The sequence below is a fragment of the Nicotiana tomentosiformis genome, chromosome 9, assembly GCF_000390325.3.
Source record: "Nicotiana tomentosiformis chromosome 9, ASM39032v3, whole genome shotgun sequence".
In the NCBI taxonomy this organism is placed as follows: Eukaryota; Viridiplantae; Streptophyta; class Magnoliopsida; order Solanales; family Solanaceae; genus Nicotiana; species Nicotiana tomentosiformis.
In genome coordinates this window covers 50,154,512-50,178,841 of record NC_090820.1, presented here as the reverse complement: position 1 = coordinate 50,178,841, position 24,330 = coordinate 50,154,512, and the positions used below count along the sequence as shown (strand labels likewise).

The following is a 24,330-nucleotide window of genomic DNA, read 5'->3' as shown; positions in this document are numbered from 1 at the left end:
CCTTGCAAAACAAAGTGTTGATCCATAAATCACAAATAAATTACTATTATATTACATTAAATACTAAATACTAGAGTTTAAATTTTGTGCACAGTGTATTAATGGTATAATATATATTTACTCAATAAAGTGATAACATGCATGACATCATAGTTTATGCTGATAGTACAAAAATATTTTACATTGTCAAGCGTGTCATATGTACATTCTTGCAAGGTCATGAGTGGAGGATTTAGCAAAAGAAGCCATAGAGAAGTTCAAGTAATATATTGAAGAGCTATGTTGAGTGGATCATTCATTTGCTTAATATACCCTTGTCCAACAGGTGTAATAAGGGTGACAGTACTTCGTGCAAATTCTTCAAAATACACCAACAAAAAGGTTGCCGTAACTGGTGTTGTGCTGCATAATGGAGTCCTAGCAACATAGTTGAAGAGGCATCAGTTATAAGATTCAAAATATATGCAACAAGAGTGTATAAATTCAACGAATAGAGACTCCACTATTATTAATATTATGAAGTTCAATCTCCCATATATAAGGGACTTATTTACATGTTAGAATTCAGCATTTAGCAAGCTGAGCAAGGCATATACGATTTGGAAGACCATGGAAACATTTATTACAGCCTAATAAAGTTTCAAGTTCTTCAACTCTATCAACATCATGAGTAGCAACGCCTTCTTTGATCACCCCAAAAGTTTCAACATATTCTCTCCTGCAAATAAAAATATGTTCTGTTTACCCTAAAAGACGGATAACAATTGAATTTATATGTGGTTTTAAGGATATGTGGATTAGTTCAATACAAGTAATTAATAACGTTAGATTAAGCGAATGAAAGACCTAATAAATAGCCAAACCAATGATAATGATGATTCCGAGCTCGGTTGATGGCTCGATGAGGAACTTGCCATCGATTCCAAGCTTATACTTATGAAGAACTTAAGAACAAAAATAAGAACTTTGAACATCAAAGAGAATTAAAATAAATTGCTTTGATATGCGTGATACAATGTGTCCCATGAATAATAAGTTTCCCCCTTTATATAGTAGGAGAGTTTTACCCTAAGTACAATTCTAAGAAATGTAAAAATCTTCTGTTTCGATAATCACTGATTTTCTGCTGATACAGGCCGAGATGCACGCCGTGATATCCGGTTGGGAACGGACATCACGACCCTTGGTTAGTCATGTGTAGCCTTTTGGTAATGCTCTCTAAAGTCTTGATCCTCGAACCGGACCCGGAGGACATGGCCCCGATACCCCCGAGGGCAGGTGTTTTGTCCGAGCCCCGATACGAGGGGCTCCTCGCTTTGACTCCGATTCATTACGGTCACGTTCTTGCTCCGTTTGACTTACCGGAAAATCGAGGTGTTCAGTGGGCCCGGTTTTACCCGTATACAGATAGTCCTCTCGTTTCTCAGAGAATAGGCTTTCCAAAACGATGGGAAATGACAGATGACTCCGGTTCCTTCCTTCGTATGTTACGGCGAGGGAGCCAAAATGTCCCATCGCTCACATCATTCTGACTTCAGACACATGTCTCTCACCGGTAGGTCACCTTCGAATGTGAAACGTCGACCGTTTCCCTAAAAAAGCTTCCTCATTTTGGCCCTTTTCTACTTTTCGACCAAATCACTACCTTCGAGCTTTCCAGCCATCATCAAACCTTCTTCAAACCTTCATATCTTCATCCTTATTCTTTAATTTCCATAACAATCTCCAGACTTTTGTCCAGATTTTCCTCAAATCTTCATACTCTGTTCTTCATCTTCAAAAGCCATTTTTCCAAAACATTGCGTTCTTTTCTCAAAATTTCAAACACTCCCTCAGATGACAATGGCCAAAACATTGAAAACCGTTCCTCAAAAAATTTTCTCCTCATCTTCTCAACCAGTCGTTGGCACTGAAGCGGTTTTCCCTGAGGTGAAGACCGCGGATTTGATCCCCCCGGAATATATGCCATTCCCTGAGAAGTGGAATGTATCTCGTAAGTGCGACTCCCTCTCTCAACATCAATAATTCTTCTTCTTCCATTTCTATCTTCTCATTCATGCTTGTGGCTGTGCAACTGTCGCCCGGGTTCCGAATGCGGTCCCCCGGTTAAATGAGTGGATAGAGGGTATCCGTACTCAGATGTCGTGCTTCTAGCACACATGGCACGGACTCTCGAAGTGCTAATGGGAGACTCATTCTCATGGTAAGGTTTCTTTCCGAGTAGCCAACACTATGTCTTCACCTTTTATTATACTGACTCCTCTACCCTCTTTGTTATTGCAGGTTTGCCTAAGACCACCGAACTTAGGCTTTCGGAAGGGGATGAAGATGTGCCCCCATCAGTTGATCCATCCATTGCTGAAACGGAAGGAAAAAAGAAGAGGAAGAGAAAACCCTTGGGCTCTGAGGTGAATAAACCGAAGAAGCGGGTGCTTTGCAAGCAAGGAGGGGCTCCAATTCCCGGGTGCCAGACTCTGACTCCCTCCTCCGGCTTAGGGACGAGCCGGAGGATGAATCTATTTTTGTAACCCACGGGATGACTTATCCCGGAAACTAGGATGCATCCGAAGGGGAGACTCGCGATATCGACCCCCTCAAACTCAAAAGACCGACGTGGATACTCGGGGTGAAACTTCACAGGATGTCAGTTCTCCTCCAAAGGAATCACATAGTGTAATTGAGATCTTGGGGACGCCCTCCTATACTGAGTCTATTCTTGAGGAGTACCAAGCGAGAAAGGAGAAATCCAATGAGGGGAGCCAGGGTGCGGAATATCCTCTTCACTCATTTTTCAACGGAGTGGACTCGTCCGCTATGGAAGACTTTTCAGGTCTGGGTGATCTGGAAGTTCCGAAGAAAGACACTTCCTCGGAATCCGGCGGACCGAGCTCGATCCTAAAATTTGTCAATCAGTTCCCCGCTCCGAGCGTGGACCATGGTCGTAAGAGGTCGATGATACTAACTATCTCGGAGGATGCCCAGGTTTTGTCCGCTCCTGTGGGGGTAGCTAGCTACCTCCGATGCCTGGTGACCAAGGAGGACCGGGCATAAATGAATGCGGAGAACGTGCCATGCCTTTTCAATGAGGCACAGTAGGTGCGGAACTAGGTAAGGCATCATTCCCTTTAATCTATCTATAGTTATTTGTGTTTGACGTTTCTCACGTTTTTTTTGCATTTTTGTAGGACTCGGTACTTCATCACGAGAGCTTCTTTCGGTACCGGGTTGAGATGGAGGAGCTTACCCAAAAAAGGGACATGTACACTCTTCTTAGTTAGCAGCAAGAGGGGGTCGCCAAGAACTTCCAGGCCGAGCTGGAAGTAGGTCAAAAAGATGCATCGGCCTTAAGACAGGAGCACACCGACTTGGTGGAAAAGGTAAAGGTTTTCAAAGTTAGAAATGAAGGTCTGGTCACTGACGCTAACAACAATAATTCACAGGTCCAGCAGAAGATCGACCAAATCGAGCAACACTGCAAGGAGATGGATGAGATCCAAGTGATGGCCGATGGGTGGAAAAACAAGATGGACCCGCTGGCCTCGGAGAAGGATACCGCCCAGTACAAGCTATCTTCGGTGGAAGTTTAGCTTCAGGTGACGAAAGAGAAGGCTGATACACGCGCTCAGCAAAATGAGGACCTCCAAGAACGATTGGGCTCGACCATCGATGAACGGGATGCCCTTGGCAAGGAGCTCAAAATAACGAGGTCCAGGTTGGAAGCAACCTCGGCTGATGCTGACAATATAGAGGCCCAATATAAGGCCAATGTTGAAGCAGCCGAGGCCCGCCTGAAGGCTACTGCTGAGTATATGAGGCGGCTTTCCCGAAGGGAGGCCCTTGAAGAAATACATGCTCGATGCTTTGACCTATCTGCCGAGATCGAAAGGGAAAAAAGACTCGTGGTCGAGGCCAAGAGGCTAGCTGAACCCTGAGGTAAAGAGGGCTCTGAGGGCTCTGAAGAATCCGAAGGTCCCGATGGTTCTGGTGACGAGTCAGGTTCCGGTGAAGAACAGGTGGAAATGCCTTAGGATTTTTTTTTGTTTTTGTATATTGTACATATATTTTGTTGAGGCTATTTTTATTGGCCTTTGTAAAGAGATTCCATAATATATAAAGTTTTTTCCTTTTGGCAATTTTCAAGTCTATTATCTTCAGCATATTTTTACAATTGCAAATATTTCTAATGCCTTAGCACAGAGTCCAACATAGTAATAAGTCATTTTCGGAGATCTGTACAAGACCTTTCCTCGATGTAATTTTTCCTCGAACTAATGGAAGCTCAGAGTGATCGGAAATTTCCCTATGATGCTTGTTTAAATGTTTTTATACTATATCTTTGCCGAGGGTAACCTTTGAACAAGTTTAGAATTTTGTTGAAGGCCTTATGTTTTGATTAAGGGCTTCGGACATCTCCGAACCTTTTTTAGGGTGGTCGTAGTCTTTTAGGTTTAGGCACTGCCTAACAGGTTTTGTGCCTCCGGGTTTCGATAACCCGAACCACCCGAACTTGTCTCGGATGAAAGTCCGTGAGTGGGAGTAGCCCTTTGGGCTCGGATAAGGGTGGCCCTTGGCTCGATAGTTCCCGGGTAGGAATAGCCCTTAGGCTCGATAATTTTAAGAAGCAAAAAATATTTGTTAGCAAGGTAGGAACTTTGTTTCATTTCTGTGCGTAACGTACAAGATTGTAAGCGTGTAAAAGCTTGTATTATGGCGGAGGTGGCCTACGCTGGTATGACTCACTTGACCGTTTGACCCTTACAAGAAATCCTAACCACCGAGCCTCGATTGTTTGAGTACAAAATTTCCTTCCTTGCTAAAAATCTTGACCCGAGGGTGATGACCTCCAGTATTCGAGGTCGATCTTTGAGAGGGCTCAGATACTTTTTATGCGACCATTGACTCCGATTTAAAACCGGTCTTCGACGCTGAGTTAGCATAATTTACTGTTGCCTCGTTAAAAACCTTGCCGGAAAACCCATTTGGGACAAAATCGGTTCAAGGGAAAAAGAGTGTAACGCGTTCTTTCAGACCTAACAACTACATTCTCCTTTGGTCGTTGCCTGCATGTGTTAGCCTATTCATTATATTAAAAATGAAGTGAATGAGGTCATACCTTAGCAGTAATACCGTTTTAAGTGGGTCACGTTCCAATTGTTTGGTAGTTGTGCACTGTTCCCTGCTTCGAGTTTATATGAACCCTTATCGGTAATACCGATGACTCGATATGGTCCTTCCCAATTCGGTTCCAGCTTCCCTTCATTCGGGTTCTGGGTGTTCAGTGTTACTTTTCTTAACACCAAGTCCCCGACACTGAAGTGTCGAAGGTTGGCTCTTTGGTAGTAATATCTTTCTATCCGTTGTGTCTGGGCGGCCAATCGGACTAGGGCAGCCTTGCGCCTCTCATCCAATAATTCCAGGCTCGTGCTCATGGCCTCACTGTTTGATTCTTTGGATGCATATCGGAACCTGAGGCTCGTTTCTCCCACCTCAACTGGTATTAGTTCTTCGGCACTGTAGACCAATGAAAACGGAATGGCCCCGGTACTAGATTTGAGTTCGTACGGTATGGTCTTGTTCGTAGATTCCTCCTGTCCAATCCCACTAGGGTGATAGGGTGTTGACAAGATCTTTTTTATCTTATGTTCCTCAAACAATTTGCTTACCTTGCTGCCGATGAACTGCTTCCCGTTATCACACACTATCTCGGCCGGTATACCGAAGCGGCATATTATATGGTCCCAAATGAAGTCGATGACTTCTTTTTCCCGGACCTTCTCGAATACTTGAGCTTCAACCCACTTAGAGAAATAGTGAGTCATAAATAGTATAATTTGAGCCTTATCGGGTGCCCATGGTAGGGGACCGACAATGTCCATTCCCCATGCCTCTGACGGCCGGTTTGACAAATCATTTGTGCATGCCTCTGACGGCCGTCACATCTCCATTCAAAGTCCATCATGTATTTATCCATGTTGATCCAGTAATAGCCGGCTCTGATTATCTTAAGAACCAAAGATTTTGTCCTGAATGGTTTCCGCATGTGCCTTCGTGAACTTTCCTCAAAACATATTCGGTGTCTGTCAGCCCAAGCATATGGCGAGTGGGATATCGAATGCTCTTCTAAATAGGGTACCTTCAGATACGCTAAACCTGGCCGACTTCGTGTGCAGAGCTCTGTATTCTTTAGGATCCGAGGGTAGCTTCCCGGTCGTCAGGTAATCTATATACTTGTTTCTCTAGTCCCATGTTAAGCTTGTTGAATTTATTTCGGCATGGCCTTCCTCCACTACCGATTTCATGAGTTGTACGACTGTTCCTGAGCTGAATTCACCATCATCTACCGATGACCCGAAGTTAGCCAGGGCATCGGCTTCGCTATTTTGATCCCGGGGCACGTGTTGTAGGGTCCATTCCTTAAATCGATACAGAGTTATTTGTAATTTATCCAAGTATCTTCGCATTTGTTCCTCTTTCACTTCGAATGTCCCATTGACTTAATTTACCACAAGAAGGAAATCGCATTTAGCTTCGACCACTTCGGCCCCCAGGCTTTTAGCCAATTCGAGATCTGTAATCATGGCCTCATACTTGTCCTCATTGTTAGTCAATTTCACAGTTCTAATAGATTTTCTGATTACGTTACCCGTAGGTGGCTTCAACACGATGCCGAGTCCGGATACTTTTGCGTTTCAGGCACCGTTCGTAAAGAGGGTCCAGATTCCCATTGAAGTCCCTGAGGTTAACAACAATTCCCTTTAGACTTCGGGTATTAAAGCTGGCGTGAAATCGGTCACGAAGTCTGCTAAAATTTGAGATTTGATGGTGGTTCGAGGTCGATATTCATTATCGTACCCGCTAATTTTTATGGCCCATTTGGTCAATCGTCCCGAGAACTCGAGTTTGTGCATTATGTTCCTCAGCGAGTAAGAAGTTATGACACATATGGGATGGCATTGAAAATATGGCTTTAACTTTCTGTAGGCGCTACGCAAAGCGAGCGCCAACTTCTCTAGGTGAGGGTACCTTGTTTCGACCTCGGCTAAAGTACTGGTAACATAATAAATAGGAAATTGCATACCTTCTTCCTCCCGGACTAAGACTCCACTTACCGCTATCTCGGATACTACTAAGTACAGGTACATCTTCTTGTTTACCTTCAAAGTATGAAGTATGGGTGGACTCGAAAGGCACTGTTTGACTTCTTCCAAGTCTTTCTGGCACTTCAGGGTCCACGAAAAGTTGTTCTTCTTCTTCAATAATGAGAAGAACTGATGGCTCTTATCGAAGGACCTTGCTATGGACCGACCCAGGGCGGCTATGCGCCCGGTTAGCCTCTAAACAGCCTTGACATTGTCCACCACGGTCATGTCTTCTAAAGCTTTGATTTTGTCGGGATTGATCTCAATCCCCCGGTTGGACACCATAAATCAAAGGAACTTCCCAGACCCGACCCCGAATGCGCATTTCTTAGGATTCAGCTTCATATTGTATTTCTTCAGTATGTTGAAAGTTTCCTGCAAATATTCCAAAAGGTCCTCTGCTCGCAGGGACTTAACTAACATGTTGTTAATGTAAGCCTCCATTGATTTTCCTATTTGTTCTTCGAACATCCGGTTTACTTGGCGTTGATAAGTGGCACTGGAATTCTTTTGTTGGAACGACATTACGTTATAACAATAGGTGCCGAATTTAGTGATGTATGAAGTTTTTTGTTGATCGCCCGGGTCCATCCGGATTTGGTCATACCCGGAATAGGCATCGAGAAAGCTGAGTATCTCGTGCCCGACCGTTGCGTCGATCATGCGATCGATATAAGGCAAAGGAAAAGAATCCTTGAGGCACGCCTTGTTCAAGTATTTGTAATCTACGCACATTCTTAATTTATTTCCCTTTTTAGGCACTACTACTACGTTAGCCAACCAATCTGGGTACTTAACTTCCCGAATGGAACCTATTTTAAGGAGTTTGGACACCTCGCCTTTGATGAACGCATGTTTGACTTCGGATTGAGGCCTCATTTTCTATTTAATCGGATGGAACTTCGGGTCCAAGCTTAGCTTTTGAGTGGTCATTTCTGGTGGGATCCTTGTCATATCTAGATGGGACCAAGCAAAAATAATCCACGTTAGCTATAAGTAATTTAATGAGTTTTTCCTAAGCTCGGGAGTCAGCCCCGTGCCTAGGTATACCTTCCGATCAGCCAAATGTTCGATCAATATGACTTGCTCCAGATCCTTGACCGTTGGTTTGGTGGTATCGGAATCGGCAGGGGCGATGAATGACCTAGGAACTCCGTAATCATCATCCTCGCTAGCCTCTTGCTTCTCCGGTTCGGTCGGAGCCGGTGTCGATGATTGCTATTTAGTTTCCTCCTTCCTGACCGACCCCGGGCTCATTGATGTCGAGAATGCAGACATCGGGATCACCTCATCAACTACGACCATTTCTTTTACGGTCGGTTGTTCTCCGTAAACTGTCTTGATCCTTCCTAGTGTGGGGAACTTCAATGCCTGGTGTAGTGTCATGGGTATTACCCTCAAGTTCTGAATCCACGACCTTTCGAATAGAGCAATATACCTCATACGCCCTTCGATGATGTAGAACTTCATTTCCTGAATGGTTTCGGTGGTGTTTACTGGCAGGTTTATCTCCCCTTTAGTAGTTTCACATGCCATGTTGAATTCGTTTAAGACCCGTACTGTAGGCACTATTTGGTCTTGTAGACCCAACTGCTCTACAATCCTCGATCTAATGATATTGGCCGAGCTACCTTGATCAATCAACACATGCTTAACTCGAGATTTATTTATGAGTACAGAAATTACCAGTGCATCATTATGCGGTTGCACGATGTTTTCAGCGTCTTCATCATTGAAAGAGATGGTCTCCTCTGGCATATAATCTTGGGTTCATTTTTCCCTTGTGATGGACACCTTAGTACGCTTTAGCATTGGCCCCTGGAGGATGTCGACTCCACTGAAGATCATGTTGATGACGTTCTTAGGTTCCTCTTGCTCGGTCTGCTTGTTGGAGTCCATATTCTGGAAGTGGTTTTTGGCTCGATCACTTAGAAATTCCTGGAGGTGTCCATTATTGAATAACCAGGCCATTTCTTCCCTTAGCTGTCAGCAGTCTTCGGTCTTGTGGCCGTGAGTGCCATGATACTTACACATCAGGTTGGTGTCTCTTTGGGCAGGATCACACTACAATGGCCGAGGCTACTTGGTATCTTTGATGCGTTCGATGGCTGACACGATGCTGGCAACATCGATGCTGAAGTTGTATTTTGATAACCTCGCTGCCTCTTTGGGCCCGATTGGCCTGTCAAAACCACTTTTGCTCATGAGTCCCCGACTATTATGACCTCGATCGCTTCTTTTTTCATTCCTCATAGGGTTACATCTCGATTCGTTACCCCTTCGATCTCTGATATACTGTTGATACCAATCTCTGCTTGGTCTTGGTTCATGATCGACGACTCTTTTAGACCTGTCATTAGTTCTGATGGGATACACGAACCCAGAGGGGGCCTCGAGCTGATCATCCTCAACCATGTTTTTCGATTGGTACCTATTATGGACGTCAGCCCAAGTTACCGCCGGGTACTCTATCAAATTCGGTTTAAGCTGTTGTAAAGCCAAGGAGCTTTGGGGGTTGAGTCCTTGAGTGAATGCTTGAACGGACCAATCGTCCGCAATCGGGGACAGGTCCATCCTTTCCATTTGAAACCTCAATACGAATTCCTGAGCATTTCGTTATCTCTTTGTTTCACTTTAAAGAGGTCCGGTTTTCTGGTCTCGAATTTGATGGCCCCGGCATGAGCTTTTACGAAGGAATCTAAAAGCATAGCAAACAAATCAATGAAATTAGTGGGCAGGTTTTGATACCATATCATTGCTCCTTTAGACATGGTTTCTCCGAACGTTTTCAGCAGAATCGACTCCATTTCGTCATCTTCTAAGTCATTCCTCTTGATGGCACATGTGTAGAAGGTCACGTGTTTATTTGGATCTGTAGTCCCATTATACTTTGGAATATCAGGCATACAGAACTTCTTTGGGATTGGTTTCGGAGCTGCGCTCGGAGGAAAAGGTTTTTAACAAATTTCTTGGAATCCATACCTTTCAATATCGGGGGCGCTACTGGGATTTGATCAACCCTAGAGTTATAGGTCTCCACTTGTTTGTCGTTGGCTTCAATTTTATTTTCTCATGATTCCACCCGCTTTGTTAGTTCCTCCAGCATCTTTATTATCTCGAGGTTGGTCCCGGGTTCAACTTCACCAGGCCTTTTATTGGCTGGTTCATTTATGCAAATGTTTTCCCGGGATGATTCGGGCTCAACTCTGCTAGGGGCACGGCTTTGTTCCTGCAACTGGGCTATTGCTGCTTATTAAGCCTGTAACATTTTGAAGATCACCCATAAATTAATCCCATCACCTTCGACGTCGTGTGTACTCCGGGATATCGATCGAGCTCCCTCGCGAACGCTGTTTTGGGGTAGATAGGCAAGTTTGCGTTGAATACCACATGTGAGTTAGCATCTATCGGGTCCGCGACTGGAACTCCGTTGGAGTCAACATGAGGCACCTCGTTGTTGGGCACTGCATCGTTGTTCTCACCATGGTGTCGAGACTCACCGTCAATGTTCAAATGAGTTGATTGAGAGTTCGACATTTTTAATTTGACCTAAAGTTAAAATCTCAAAAATTAAGTGTAAACCAGAATGCGTTATGGAAATTTGTATCAAATTATCACTATTATTCCTAGCCCTATGGTGGGCGCCAAACTGTTTACCCTAAAAAATGGATAACAATTGAATTTATATGTGGTTTTAAAGATATGTGGATTAATTCAATATAAGTGATTAATGACGTTGGATTAAGCGAATGAAAAATGTAATAGATGGCCAAACCAATGATAAGAATGATTCTGAGCTCGGTTGATGGCTCGATGAGGAACCTGCCCTCGATTCCAAGCTTATACTTATGAAGAGTTTAAGAACAAAAATACAAACTTTGAACAATAAAGAGAATTAAAATAAATTGCCTTGATATGCGTGTTACAATGTGTGTCCCGTGAATAATAAGCTTCCCCCTTTATATAGTAGGGGAGTTTTACCCTAAGTACAATTCTAAAAAGGTAAAAAACTTATGTTTTGCTAATCACTGATTTTCTTCCGATACGGGGCGAGATTCACGCCATGATATCCATTTGGTCACGGACATCACCACCCTTGTTTAGTTGTGTGTAGCTGTTTGGTAATGCTCTCCGAAGTCTTGATCCTCGAAACGGACCCGGAGGACATAACCCCGATACCCCCGACGGCAGGTGTTTTGCCCGAGTGATATTTAGCTTAAAGTATATATATTTATATGTATAGCACCTCATGTTTTACTTTTGTTTAGTGGATTTTGGATGTAAAATGTATTGGATTATAATATTTCATGGTGTTTTATGTGTAGGAATCATCCGGAAGCAATTGAGGGTGAAAGGTGCGAGATTATAGCCAAAATGGAGGGAAAATGGGAAATGTTGAATTCCAGCATCACAGGCAGCACGCCACCTGTGGCGCCGTGGACAGAATATTCAATTTGCCAGTGCCAGGAACAACGCCCCACGGTGACCAGGACGCTAGTGACGAGAATTTCTCCAACTTTGTCCAGGATAAGGTTATTTCGACCCTAGACCTACCCAACGTGCATAAAAGCAAGACTAAGCCTATTTTGAGAGGGGAGACGCCACTTTGAAGGAAAAATATACACGAGAAACATCGGAGAGCGAGAATATCTCAGTTTTCTTCATCTTTTCTTAGTATTTTCAATTATCCAACACTTATGAAATTGTTTGATACTATCATGAGTGGCTAAAACCCATAGTTCTGGGGTTGTGATTTAGCCATGAATATTGTCGTTTAACGTTGACTTAACCTTAATTATAATTCACCAATATATGGTTGTTTCTTCAATTCTGTGATTAATTGCTTAATTGTATGGTCAGCAGTTAGGCTCTATCTACTATCTATGCTATGCTTGGAAAAGCAATGTTTAGATTAGAGAAGAATTGAAGAGAGCACGATCTTAACTCTGAGGGGGTGGATTTGTGGTTAGGATAGGAATATACCTAGTCAATGTGCTTAATTAAATATCGTAATCTTAATGCCATTCTTAATAGATTGATTTCATACGAATATAGGCATTAATCTATTTTGAATAGGAGAGTAGTACTTCGGGAGAAGGCTACGAGAGCAATTGTTCGATTAATTAGCAACCATGAGTGAATTGTATGAAAGGGAGAGTTAACTAGAACACAGTAGGATTAGTGAATTGATCGCAACCCTGGAATATTTGTCTCTACTAAATACACAACAACCATTTTGCTATTTGATAATTTGGTTACTAGTTAGAATTATTGTTTAGTATAGTCACACTTTTGAACTCGGATTGACTTGACTGATTAACAATCTTGGTGAATTTAGTGGGTAGTTAATACAAGTCTATGTGGGTTCGACACTCGACTTATCATCTTATTACTTGTACGACCACGTATACTTGCGTGTGCGTTTTGGAGCAACAAGTTTTTGGCACCGTTTCCGGTGACTTGAATATTGACTACTCTCTAGTTTTTTCTTTAATTGTTTATTTCGTCATGTCTAACTTTACTTGATTATTTCTATGCACTTAGGAACTTTGATTGAATGCGAAGGGTCAGAATCCAGGATAGACTTCAACGCTTTGACCCCAAACCTGAGAGAACATTTCACAAGAGGTTGAGGGAAGCAAGAGACACGAATAATCTTCAGGCACTTATTCAATTTCCTGTGAACATGGCAGAGGAGAAACACATGGTTGTTTAGGAGGTGGTGATGCCCAGCATTGCTAATGTTACCTCTAGCATTGTGAAGCCCAGAATCACTAGGCACTTTGAGGTGAAACAAAGCATGATCTAGCTACTACATGCGAATGGGCAGTTTATGGGTCTTCCACACGAGGATCCACAACAGAACATCCAGAACTTCTTGGAGATTAGTGATACTTATATCACTAACGGAGTCATTCCAGACTATGTGAGGCTTACAGTATTCCCGTTCTCTCTGTTAGGCGAAGAAAACGATGGTTGAAGGTAGAACCAGCTAATTCTATTACATCATGGAATGATCTGGGAAGAAACGTTTTGGCAAGGTTCTTCCCTTCAGGGAAAACTGCAAAGATCAGAAGCGAGATAGTCACCTTCAAACAGAAATCGAGGGAGTCTTTATACTCAGTTTGGGAGAGGTTCAAGGGGTTTCTCAAAGACTGTCCTCATCACAATCAGACAAACGATGTGTTATCTCACACTTTCATAGAAAGGCTACATCTTGAGCCAAAGATTGTGGTAGATGCTGCAATTGGAGGTCAAGTGTTGGAGAAAATCTTCGATGAGATATATGCATTATTGAACAAATACTCCAAAAGCAATTCTGATTGGAAATGAGAGATGGACAAATACACGGTGCAAAAATCTGCAAGGGTTCTCGTGTTAGATGTCGTCTTTGCATTATTAGTGTAGATTTTCACATTGACCAACCAAGTCAATCAAATCACCATGGTTATTAACAAAAAGACAAGCCCAGCCAATGCAATCAATTATTTTGTGAAGTATGTGGAGAGGGTCACACGAGTGACTTATGCCCAGTTAATCCAGAGTCTGTCTATTTTGTGGGTAATACAAATAGGGGCCAGATAAACCAGTATGGGAACACTTATATTCCTAATTGGAGGAACCACCCAGACTTCTCTTGGGGTGGAAACCAAGGTGCTCAGAATCAGTACAAACCATAAGCACCTCAACAATAATATAGACCACCTCAGGCTGAACAACATGCAAACACGACGAGTCACCTTGAGGAGATGATGAGGAAATTAATGTCTGACCAGTAGGCCCAAGTAGCAGAGATGATGAAGAAATCGATGGCTGATCAGCAGGCCCAAGCAGCAGCGATGGGAAATTTGGAGCGACAAGTGGGGAAACTTGCTAGTACCCAAAATACTCGACTAGTTGGAGCTATTCCAAGTGACACTGAGGCTAATCCTAAGGCATCTATTAATATTATGTCATTCAGAAATGGGAGACAGTTAGAAGAAGTCTAGTCGAAAAGGAGAAAACAGGTGACCTTTAATGAGAAGCCGGCCACCATAGAGGCAGAATCGGAAAAATCAAATAAGCCAGAGAAGCCAACTGAAGATGTGGTGGCTAAGCAACCCTAACCATTAGTTGCGAGGCCACCACCCGCATTCCCTCAAAGATTGCAGAATGTGAAAGATAATGTCGCATATAAAAAGTTTCTTGATATTTTGAAGAAGGTGCAAATCAATATTCCATTGGTAGACATCTTGCAAGAAGTGCCCAAATATGTTAAATATATCAAGGACATAGTGTCAAATAAAAGAAGGTTGACCGAGTTCGAAATCGTGGCACTCACTGAGTAATGTAGCTCAAGAATGAAAAGCAATTTACTTCAGAAATTGAAGGATCCGAGTAGTTTCACTATCCAAATCTCGATTGATAAGCATGCAGTCGGGCGAGATTTGTGTTATCTTGGAGCGATCATAAATTTGATGCCGCTATCTATGTATAGATAATTAGGGTTGGGTGAGCCGTGCCCAACATCGGTAATCTTACATAGATAGCGGCAACAAATTGATGCCGCTATCTATGTTTAGATAATTAGGGTTGGGTGAGTCGTGCCCAACAACGGTAATCTTATAGTTGGCTGATCGCTCCCCTGTTCATCCTGAAGGAGTGATTGAGCATGTGTTAGTTCAAGTGGGTTCTTTCATATTCCCTGCTAATTTCATTATCTTGGACTACGAGCCTAATCAGGAATTCCCATTTATTTTGAGGTATCCATTCTTAGCCATGGGCCGAGCTATTATTTATGTATGCGAAGGAAAGATGATGATGAGAGTATGTGACCGAGTGGAGATATTCAATGTGTATAAAGCACTTAGATTGCTAACCCACTATGAAGAACTATCCATGATTTCTGTGGTGGAAAGTGCTGCTACGTCGTTGGTGTCTTATATGAGCCCCATAGATCCTCTTGTACGAGCATTGATTGGGGATGAAAAAAACAGTGAAGATGAGATGATGGGACAAATTGAGCAAGTACTTGACACGTCTTGCAGTTATGTCCATGCGTTTGGGGGATTTGAGGAGTTGGACAGGCTTGTCACTCTGACCCCTCCTAAGCCATCTATTGAAGAAGTTCCAAAGCTAGAACTTAATCCCCTTCCAGCGCATCTGCGCTATGCTTATTTGGGGAACTCTGAGACATTGTTAGTGATTATCTCATCCAACTTGACTAATGTACAAGAATAAAAATTGCTCAGAATACATTGCGAGCATAAAAAGGCTATAGGGTGGACAATTGTTGACATCAAGGGAATCAGTCCATTATGAAAGAGGTCGTGAAGAAGGAAGTAATTAAGTGGCTCGATGCAGGTATCATATTTCCTATATCTAACAACAACTGGGTCAGCCCAGTGCAATGTGTGCCTAAAAGGGGGGGATGATTGTGGTAGAGAATAAGAAAAATGAGCTAATTCCTACTCGCACCGTGACGAGGTGGAGAGTTCACATTGATTACAGAAGGCTCAACAAAGCAACCCACAAGGACCACTTCCCACTTCCATTCATTGACCAAATGTTGGACAGATTGGCGGGGCATGAATATTATTCCTTCATTGATGGTTATTCAGGGTACAACCAGATTGTCATATGCTTAGAGGATCAGGAGAAGACCATTTTTACTTGTCCTTATGGCACATTTTCCTTCAAGCGAATGTCGTTTGGTCTTTGTAATGCACCAGTCACTTTCCAGAGATGCATGATGGCTATTTTTACCGATATGGTGGAAATATTTGTGGAAGTCTTTATTGATGATTTTTCAGTCTTTGGGTCTTCTTATGATGATTGTCTAAAGAATTTGAGCAAGGTGTTGGCTCGTTGTGAAGAAACAAATCTAGTGTTGAATTGGGAAAATTGCCATTATAGGGTGCAAGAAGGCATCATGTTTGTCCACAGAGTGTCAAGGAGCGACATTGAAGTTGATAAGGCGAAGGTGGAGGCGGTTGAAAAATTAGCTCCACCCATTTCTGTGAAGGGTGTCCGGAGTTTCTTGGGACACACGGGATTTTATAGATGCTTTATTAAGGATTTTTCAAATATTGCTACTCCCTTGTGCAGGTTGCTTAAAAAAATGCAACTTTCAATTTTGATGACGCCTACATGAAGGCATTTGAAGAGCTCAAAAAATAGTTTGTGGCTGCCCCCATTATTGCGACACCGGATTGGTCCTTACCATTTGAACTTATGTGTGATGTAAGTGATCATGCTATTAGGGCAGTGCTAGGCTAGAGGAAGGACAAGATGTTTTATTCCATCTACTATGCGAGTAAGACTCTTGATGATGCACAGCTGAATTACATCACTGAAAAGGAGTTATTAGCTGTTGTTTGGGCCTTTGAGAAATTTCGGGCATACTTGGTGGGAGCAAAATTCATAGTCCATACCGATCACGTAGCAATCAAGTATCTATTTACAAAAAAAAATAATCCAAGGCTAGATTGATGCGTTGGATTTTGTTGCAGGAATTTGATGTAGAAATACGATATTGAAAGGGCACATAGAACCAAGTAGCTGACCATCTATCAAGGCTAGAAAATCATGACCACGTGGAGGATGGTGGACAAATTAAAGAGGCATTTCCTGATGAGCAACTTTTTGCTATCACCCAAGACCCTCCCCCATGGTACGCGGACTATGTGAATTATCTAGTGAGTGGGGTACTTCCTCCTGAAATTGAATCTGAATCTAGAAAGAGGTTTCTACATGATGTGAACTTCTACTACTGGGATGAGCCATACTTGTACAAACAATGTGTTGATTAGTTGATGAGGAGATGCATTCCAGAAAAGGAGGTGGAATTAGTGTTGTATGATTGTCATGCATCACCCTATGGGGGGTCATCATGGAGGCGATAGAACAGCTGCAAAGGTATTACAATATGGATTCTTTTGACCTACATTATTCAAGGATGCCCATGCATTTGTTAAGAAGTGTGACTAGTGTCAAAGAACATAAACAATCACAAAGAGGCATGAGATGCCTTTGAATAACATCCTGGAGGTCGAGATTTTTGATGTGTGGGGGATAGATTTTATGGGACAATTCTCATTGTCCAGAGGAAACAAATACATCTTGCTAGTAGTTGACTACATGTCAAAATGGGTAGAGGCGATTGCATTGCCAACAAATGATGTTATTATGGTAGTGGTGTTTGTGTAAAAGAACATATTTATGAGGTGTGGGACTCCACGTGCCTTGATTAGTGATGAAGGGACACATTTTTGCAATCGGTTGTTGAATAACCTTCTAGATAAATATGGAGTCCGCCATAGAGTTACTATGGCATATCATCCTTAAACAAATGGACAAGTTGAGGTGTCTAACAGAGAAATAAAGCAAATATTAGAGAAGACGGTGAGTGTGAATAGGAAGGATTGGGCTGCAAAGTTAGATGATGCCTTGTGGGCATATAGAACTGCATACAAAATACCAATTGGGGCGTCGTCGCATAAGCTTGTTTATGGGAAGGCATGTCAATTGCCTGTTGAACTTGAACACAAGGCATACTGGGCCATTAAAAATTTGAATATGGACCTTGAAGTCGCTGGCGAGAAGAGACTCATGCAGTTGAATGAGTTAGATGAGTTCAGGCTTCACTCCTATGAAAATTATAAGCATTACAAAGAAAAAACGAAAATATGGCATGACAAGCGTATCAAGCCACGTCACTTCGAACCGGGCCAACATGTACTATTGTTCAATTCTAGGCTCAAACTATTTCCTGGGGAGTTCAAATTAAGATGGTCAGGTCTATTTGAGGTAGTGAGAGTCACTCCTTATAGTGCAATTGAGTTGCGCGCTTCAAATGGTGAAAGAAAATATTTAGTGAATTGACACAGAGTCAAGCACTATTGGAGAGGAATCATTGATCATGAGAAGACCAAAGTAGTACTCGCTGATGAGTAAGTGAGGCCCTGCATCGTACCGCAATATTAAATCGGACGCTTGTTGGGAGGAAACCCAATTTTTATTGCTTTCATAGCTTAGTTTTAAAAAAAAATTAGTTAGAGTAGACTAGAGTTTGCATTTTCTTTGTAGACATAGAATTTATAGGTAGAATGATGTGGGGCATGAAAATTAGATATATAAAGGGCTCGGGGGATCGGGATGTTATTTCAAAAAAAGAAAATCGCGAATTAGCGCCCAGGCCAACACCCCACGCTGCATGGGGCGTCCTTTACAGAATGTCCAAACCTCTCAGTGCCAGGCATAGCGTGGGGCGCTGGGCTGGGGGTACAGGTGAGTTTAAGTTTTTCTTTTGGTTATTAGGGTCATACCCATACCCATAAAACCCGACCCATATACCCATATATCCTAACATTATAACCCACCTTACAATCCATACCCATACCCATTTTAAATTAAAATACAACTCCAACACCTTAACTCTATTTCTCTCTCTCTCTCTCTCTCACTCACCGTAACTCTCTCCCTCTGTAAAGCTTCTGTCGCGCTTCTTCACTCCTTCTCTCCCTCAATTTTCTCAAGCTTCCTTCTTGCTCTCATCCTAAATCCTACAAGTATGTCTTCTTCTTCTTTTTCTTCTTATTCTTTTAATTGGTAGATGAGAATAAACATCACCCCTCCCAAATACCCTAATCCCAAATGTTTCCCCTAAGTTACTTCTTAAGACTTGTTCTATGGTGGGTGGCCCGAATTTGGGACGAAATTAGGTTGTGGTTGTATTGTATACGGAGTAGTAAACTAGAATTCCCTCTACTTCATTAAACTTTGGTAGGGCCACCATGTTCCACCATTGTTAAACTAAAGTGCACACACTTCATGCCCACAAGGTGTTTGTTCAAATGTTTGAATGAGTATTTTGTGCACCGGTGAAGTCTGAGTAATCGAGTGTGGTTGTATATGATATTGGGCTAAGTGTGGGGTGTGTGGGAATGATTTTACATACTTGGGAGATTGGTTTTAATGCATATATGCCAGTTGAATTTCGTGCAGGCTCGACTCATGCCAGTTGAACACAACAGCGAATGCACTCGAGCTCGAGTGTGTGTGATATTATTTTTGACTGGGAGACCCATTAATGTGGGTGATATCATGCTAGGGGAGATGGCCCGCACACGATTAGGGCAGAATATTAAAAGGTTTTTCCTTCTTAACTTGCTCACGCAATATATGCTCTCCCGGGAGGTGCCGGAATACCTCGGATATGATGAGGTGGTGGAGGTTCCTAAAGGGTTGTTGGAAATCATATCTTTGTTGGAGACTACGTCTAAGCTCACTCAGGCAGCACGGAATGAAAGAGACGAAAACTTCAACAGGTATCTCTATAACTCCTTAAATATAATCATGAGCAGGATGAGTGTATCAGACGAGGAGCGTATGTATTTACGCAATGATTTGTCTAGTTCTTCCAAAGAGATGTTGGGGATTGCACATGGCAGCCCCGTTCACTCATAGGAGGACGCACACACTTGCAAAGGCTCCGACACGGAGGATGAGATTGGTGATGATGTCACGGAGCTGATGGCTTTGGTGCCCCTGGGAGCTGATGGCTTTGGTGCCCCTGGGACCTGATGATGATGTGCCCGGAGTTTTCCTTTCACCCTACTTTGCTTTACATTTTTACATGCATATGCTAAGTATGGGGTGGGAGAATTACTACTTGTGATGTACTTTGTATAAATTGTATCAATTTGTTTCTTTTATTAGTTTTTATTTACTCTAGTTTGTTTTAGAAAAAAAAAATTAGAAAAAGCCCGGACTTTTTCCGACGATGGATCTGTTGGATAATTTTCTTGAGGGATAAAGTCCGATTAAAAATACCAAAATGATTTTTTTTAGGATAGTTAGGTTTTGGTTTTTCTTTGGCGTCAGTTCTTTTCCAAGGGTGTAGCTCGAACCGGGTACTTTATTTTTATTAGGAGTAGGTTAGGAAGTAACTGAGTTGCTCTGAGATACCTAGTGACATGTTTGGTGCTGGCATATTAGGCTATGATGTGCGATTTATCTTCTCGTGCATTTGGTTTGAATTGTGATGCCTAAGTAAAGAAATAACCTATTTTGTGATGCCTTTTCTCAGTTGTTCGACTTGTATGCCACATAGTGCATTATTGCTTAAATTGCTCAATTATATGAGCTTGTTTGACTTGAGAGTTGAACAGAACCGTCTTGATTGAGTCATGTGCAATGTGTGTGTGAGGAATTGTGATTCTCTGTGCTATCTTGTGTAGTCTAGAACTTGCCCCGTGTGTTAATCGAAGCGAATTTGTTAAGTTGTGCTAATCTAGAAGATGACGTAGGCGTTTCTTGCTTGACAATAGATATGCTTGTCACTTGAAGATAAAAGTTTCCGTTGCTAGCCCCTTTGAGCCTATAGACCTTTTCTTTGGCACCCACATTACAAGTCGTACCACTATCTTAATTGAGATTGTTGAATCTTTAACTTCTAAGGTACTTAGTCACGAAAAGATGTAAGGTGAGAGATTGGGGAGTAGCTTTCGAGTGGAACCATGGAAGGGCCCTTTGGTGAACTAAAGTTGAAAAAACACGGTCACTAGCCGATGAACCATAATGTATGGAGTGTGTGTAGAAAAAAGAAAAAAAAAGAGAAAAAGAAAAAATTGCAAGAAAAAAAAATTATAGTCAAATAATGTAAGAAAACACACACCTTCTAATCTTACTAATTTGTGCTAGTGAGAGTATAGAAGTGCTTAATGAAAATAAGGGCTATGTTGTATATGGTTTGTGGCGAGTGAATAGGTTGAGAAGAATATGTGCTCGATTTGTGAGTGTAGTGTATTAAAGTTCTTAGGAAGGTTAGTCATTATTCCTAAATGTATCCTACCCATCCATTAGCTTACATTACAACCTTAAAGTCCCAATTAATCCTAGATTTGGCTAGCTTAGATTAGTAGAGATGTACACTACGGGCAAGATTATGGTACGACCACAGGATGCACATGAATGTTTTGTGAGAGTGAGCGAATTTTGTTCAATTGTGTGATATCCTTAATTTATATTCAAAAGCATACTTGAATGTCTGGACTATTTTATATTCACTCTTTTGTTTGTTGGTGAGGGTACATGATCTCATGAAGGATTGGTAATGTTGCAAATGTCTCTTGTTGGGTAAGTGCGCGAGTTGAGAGAGCTTAGTGGTAACGAGTCGACTTTTGAGGTAGGGTGGTTACGGATGGGTTGTTTGAATTGATTAAATTGAAATGGATATAGTTGGGCATGTTTAAAATGGGAAGAATGTGAATTTTGTATGTTCATGCTTGATTGCTGGTATCGATCATAGTCAAGGGTAGAGAGTATGGTTAAAAACAAAAATTGAAATGCTCCTCTCTAGTTGAGATTTGTACGTAGTTGGGATATAGTTAATAGTTCCATTGCTCGGGGACGAGCAAGAGTCTAAGTGTGGGGTGTTGATATTTAGCTTAAAGTATATATATTTATATGTATATCGCCTTATGTGTTTACTCATGTTTTGTGGATTTCAGATGTAAAATGTATTGATTTATATTAATTCGTGGTGTCTTTATGTGTAGGAATCATCCGGAAGCAATTGAGGGCGAAAAGTGCGAGATTAGAGCCAAAACGGAAGAAAAATGGGAAATGGTGAATTCCAGCGCCACAAGCTGTGGCGCCGTGGACAAAATGTTCAATTTGTCAGCGCCAGCGCCCCACGCTGCCCTGGACGCTGGTGACGGAAATTTCTCCAACTTTGCTCGGGACAAGGTTATTTCGGCCCTAGACCTACCCAATGCGTATAAAAGCAAGACTAAGCCTATTTTGAGAGGGGAGAAGCCACTTTGAAGGAAAAATACACACGAGAAACATCGGGGAGCGAGGATTTCTCAGTTTTCTTCATCTTTTCTTAGTATTTTCAATTATCCAGCACTTATGAAATTATTTGATTACTATCATGAGTGGCTAAAACCCATAGTTCTGGCGTTGTGATTTAGCTATTAATATTGTTGTTTAACGTTGACTTAACCTTAATTATAATTCACCAATATATGGTTGTTTCTTCAATTCTGTGATTAATTGCTTAATTGTCTGGCCACCAGTTATGTTCTATTTACTATCTATGCTATGCTTGGGAAAGCCATATTTATATTAGAGAAGAATTGAAGAGAGCACGATCTTCACTTTGAGAGGGAGCGGATTTGTGGTTAGGATAGGAATATACGTAGTCACCGTGCTTAATTAAATATCGTAATCTTAATGCGTTCTTAATAGGTTGATTTCATAGGAATATAGGCGTTAATCTATTTTGAATAAGCGAGTAGTACTTCGGGAGAAGGTTACGAGAGCAATTGTTCGATTAATTAGCATCCATGAGTGAATTGTATGAAAGGGAGAATTAACTAGAACACAGTAGGATTAGTGAATTGATCGCAACCCTGGAATATTTGTCTCTACTGAATACATAACAACCATTTTGCTGCGTGATAATTTGGTTACTAGTTAGAATTATTGTTTAGTATAGTCACACTTTTGAACTCGGATTGACTCGACTGAATAACAATCTTGGTGAATTTAGTGGGTAGTTAATACAAGTCTATGCGGGTTCGACGCTCGACTTATCATCTTATTATTTGTACGACCACGTATACTTGCGTGTGCGTTTTGGAGCAACACTGAGCCCCGAAACGAGGAGTTCCTCGCTTTGACTCTGATTCATTACAGTCACGTTCCTGCTCCGCTTGACTTACTGGAAAATCGAGGTGTTCAGTGGGCCCGATTTTACCCCTATATATGTTCTTTAATTAGTGTCCATGCCCAATAATTAACCTTTTTTAATGATCAAAGTACAAAGTAAAAAAGAGGATAAGGAAGGTTTATAAAACAGACCTTGCAGGTGGTTGATCTGCATCCGGACGATTGTACGCTGTCCAAATTGGGTCACCAGCAAAGAGCCGGATTGCCTACAAAAATCATATTTCATAGATGGCACATTTGAGAACGATTGTATTTATCTGTATCAATTTAGATAATACATTTCGCTTATCGAGAGTTAATTTGATTAAACTTTGAAACTAAATTAAATTAGTTCAACTTAGTATTTTAAAATTAAATTTCAGATATTCATAAACTAAACGAAAAGTGATATAAGTTATAATTTTTTACATGTCAATATGATAACAAAATATATTTTAAAATATTTGTCAAACTTCACACAGTTTGATTTTCGATAAACGAAATGTATCATCTAAATTGAAATGGTGGGAGTATAATACAAAAAAGTGCAACCAATGTTAGCCTTAAACCATGAGGGAGCAGTGACGATAACATAACCGCGAGATTAGATCATTAAAAAAGATCGAAAGGGTTGATCAAGAACTAAAAAAGTTTGACTAATATTGAAAACGGATTTGACCACCCTTGGAGCTTAATTCAAGTATAATTTCACATACCCCATTAGCCTACGACTCCGTTAGTTATGGAAAAGCTTTTAATAGTCTAGTATATTTGGACTTGGGGGCTGGGGCTAAACTCTCTGTTTAGCTAACAACAAAATAAATAGGAGCACTGTAGTGTTTTGGCTGATAAATTTAGGTAAGACTCTACCGAACTCATTGGATTGCAATTGAAGGTTTTTTTAAATTTTTAATTTTGGGTAATATTTTTGCTTATCTTTGACATCTTTATGTTAATATTTACGCAATGAGGATGTAATCATTGTTATATACTTATTGTGGTCTAATTTTATCAATTTAGTTCCTAAATCCTTCTATATTTTTATCTCCTTTTGGGGTTTCCCTTACTCAAGAAAATGAATAGTCACGCACTCACGCTGCTCTTCATCATTTGCTTAGGAATTAATGGTCTTATTAAGTAACTTAATGTTATTGCTTGAATCAAGTGTGAAGCGATGATAAATTCCAGCAGGCACAACAATGAGTCCACCTTTCTTTACCCATATCCGAATCCAAGCGCCATTACTATCCGGGACATCAAACTAGCCTACAACAAGAAGAGATGCATATATATTTTGGCAATGTCAAGAGTATATATAGTTTACAGATTGATTTGAAACGTCAAGAGATTTCTTACCGCTTCCTGCAAGACAGTAACGAACCTCCTCATCAATGTTCTTGTTTACCCGAAAAACGATACAATTGAATTTGTTCTAGACAACATTCAAAAAATAATAAAATAAATGATAAAATATGAAAATAACCTACAACAAGAA

At 41.4% G+C, this 24,330-nt stretch overlaps 1 long non-coding RNA gene across 1 annotated transcript; it reads right to left on the bottom strand.

Annotated features, from left to right (window-relative positions):
• Window positions 1-478: 478 nt before the first annotated feature.
• LOC108945948 (uncharacterized) lies at window positions 479-23,098 on the bottom strand. Its single transcript, XR_011411162.1, has 2 exons — window positions 22,989-23,098; window positions 479-718 (listed from the first exon to the last, which is right to left on the bottom strand). It is a non-coding gene; the product is annotated as an uncharacterized lncRNA (long non-coding RNA).
• Between the last annotated feature and the right edge of the window lie 1,232 nt (window positions 23,099-24,330).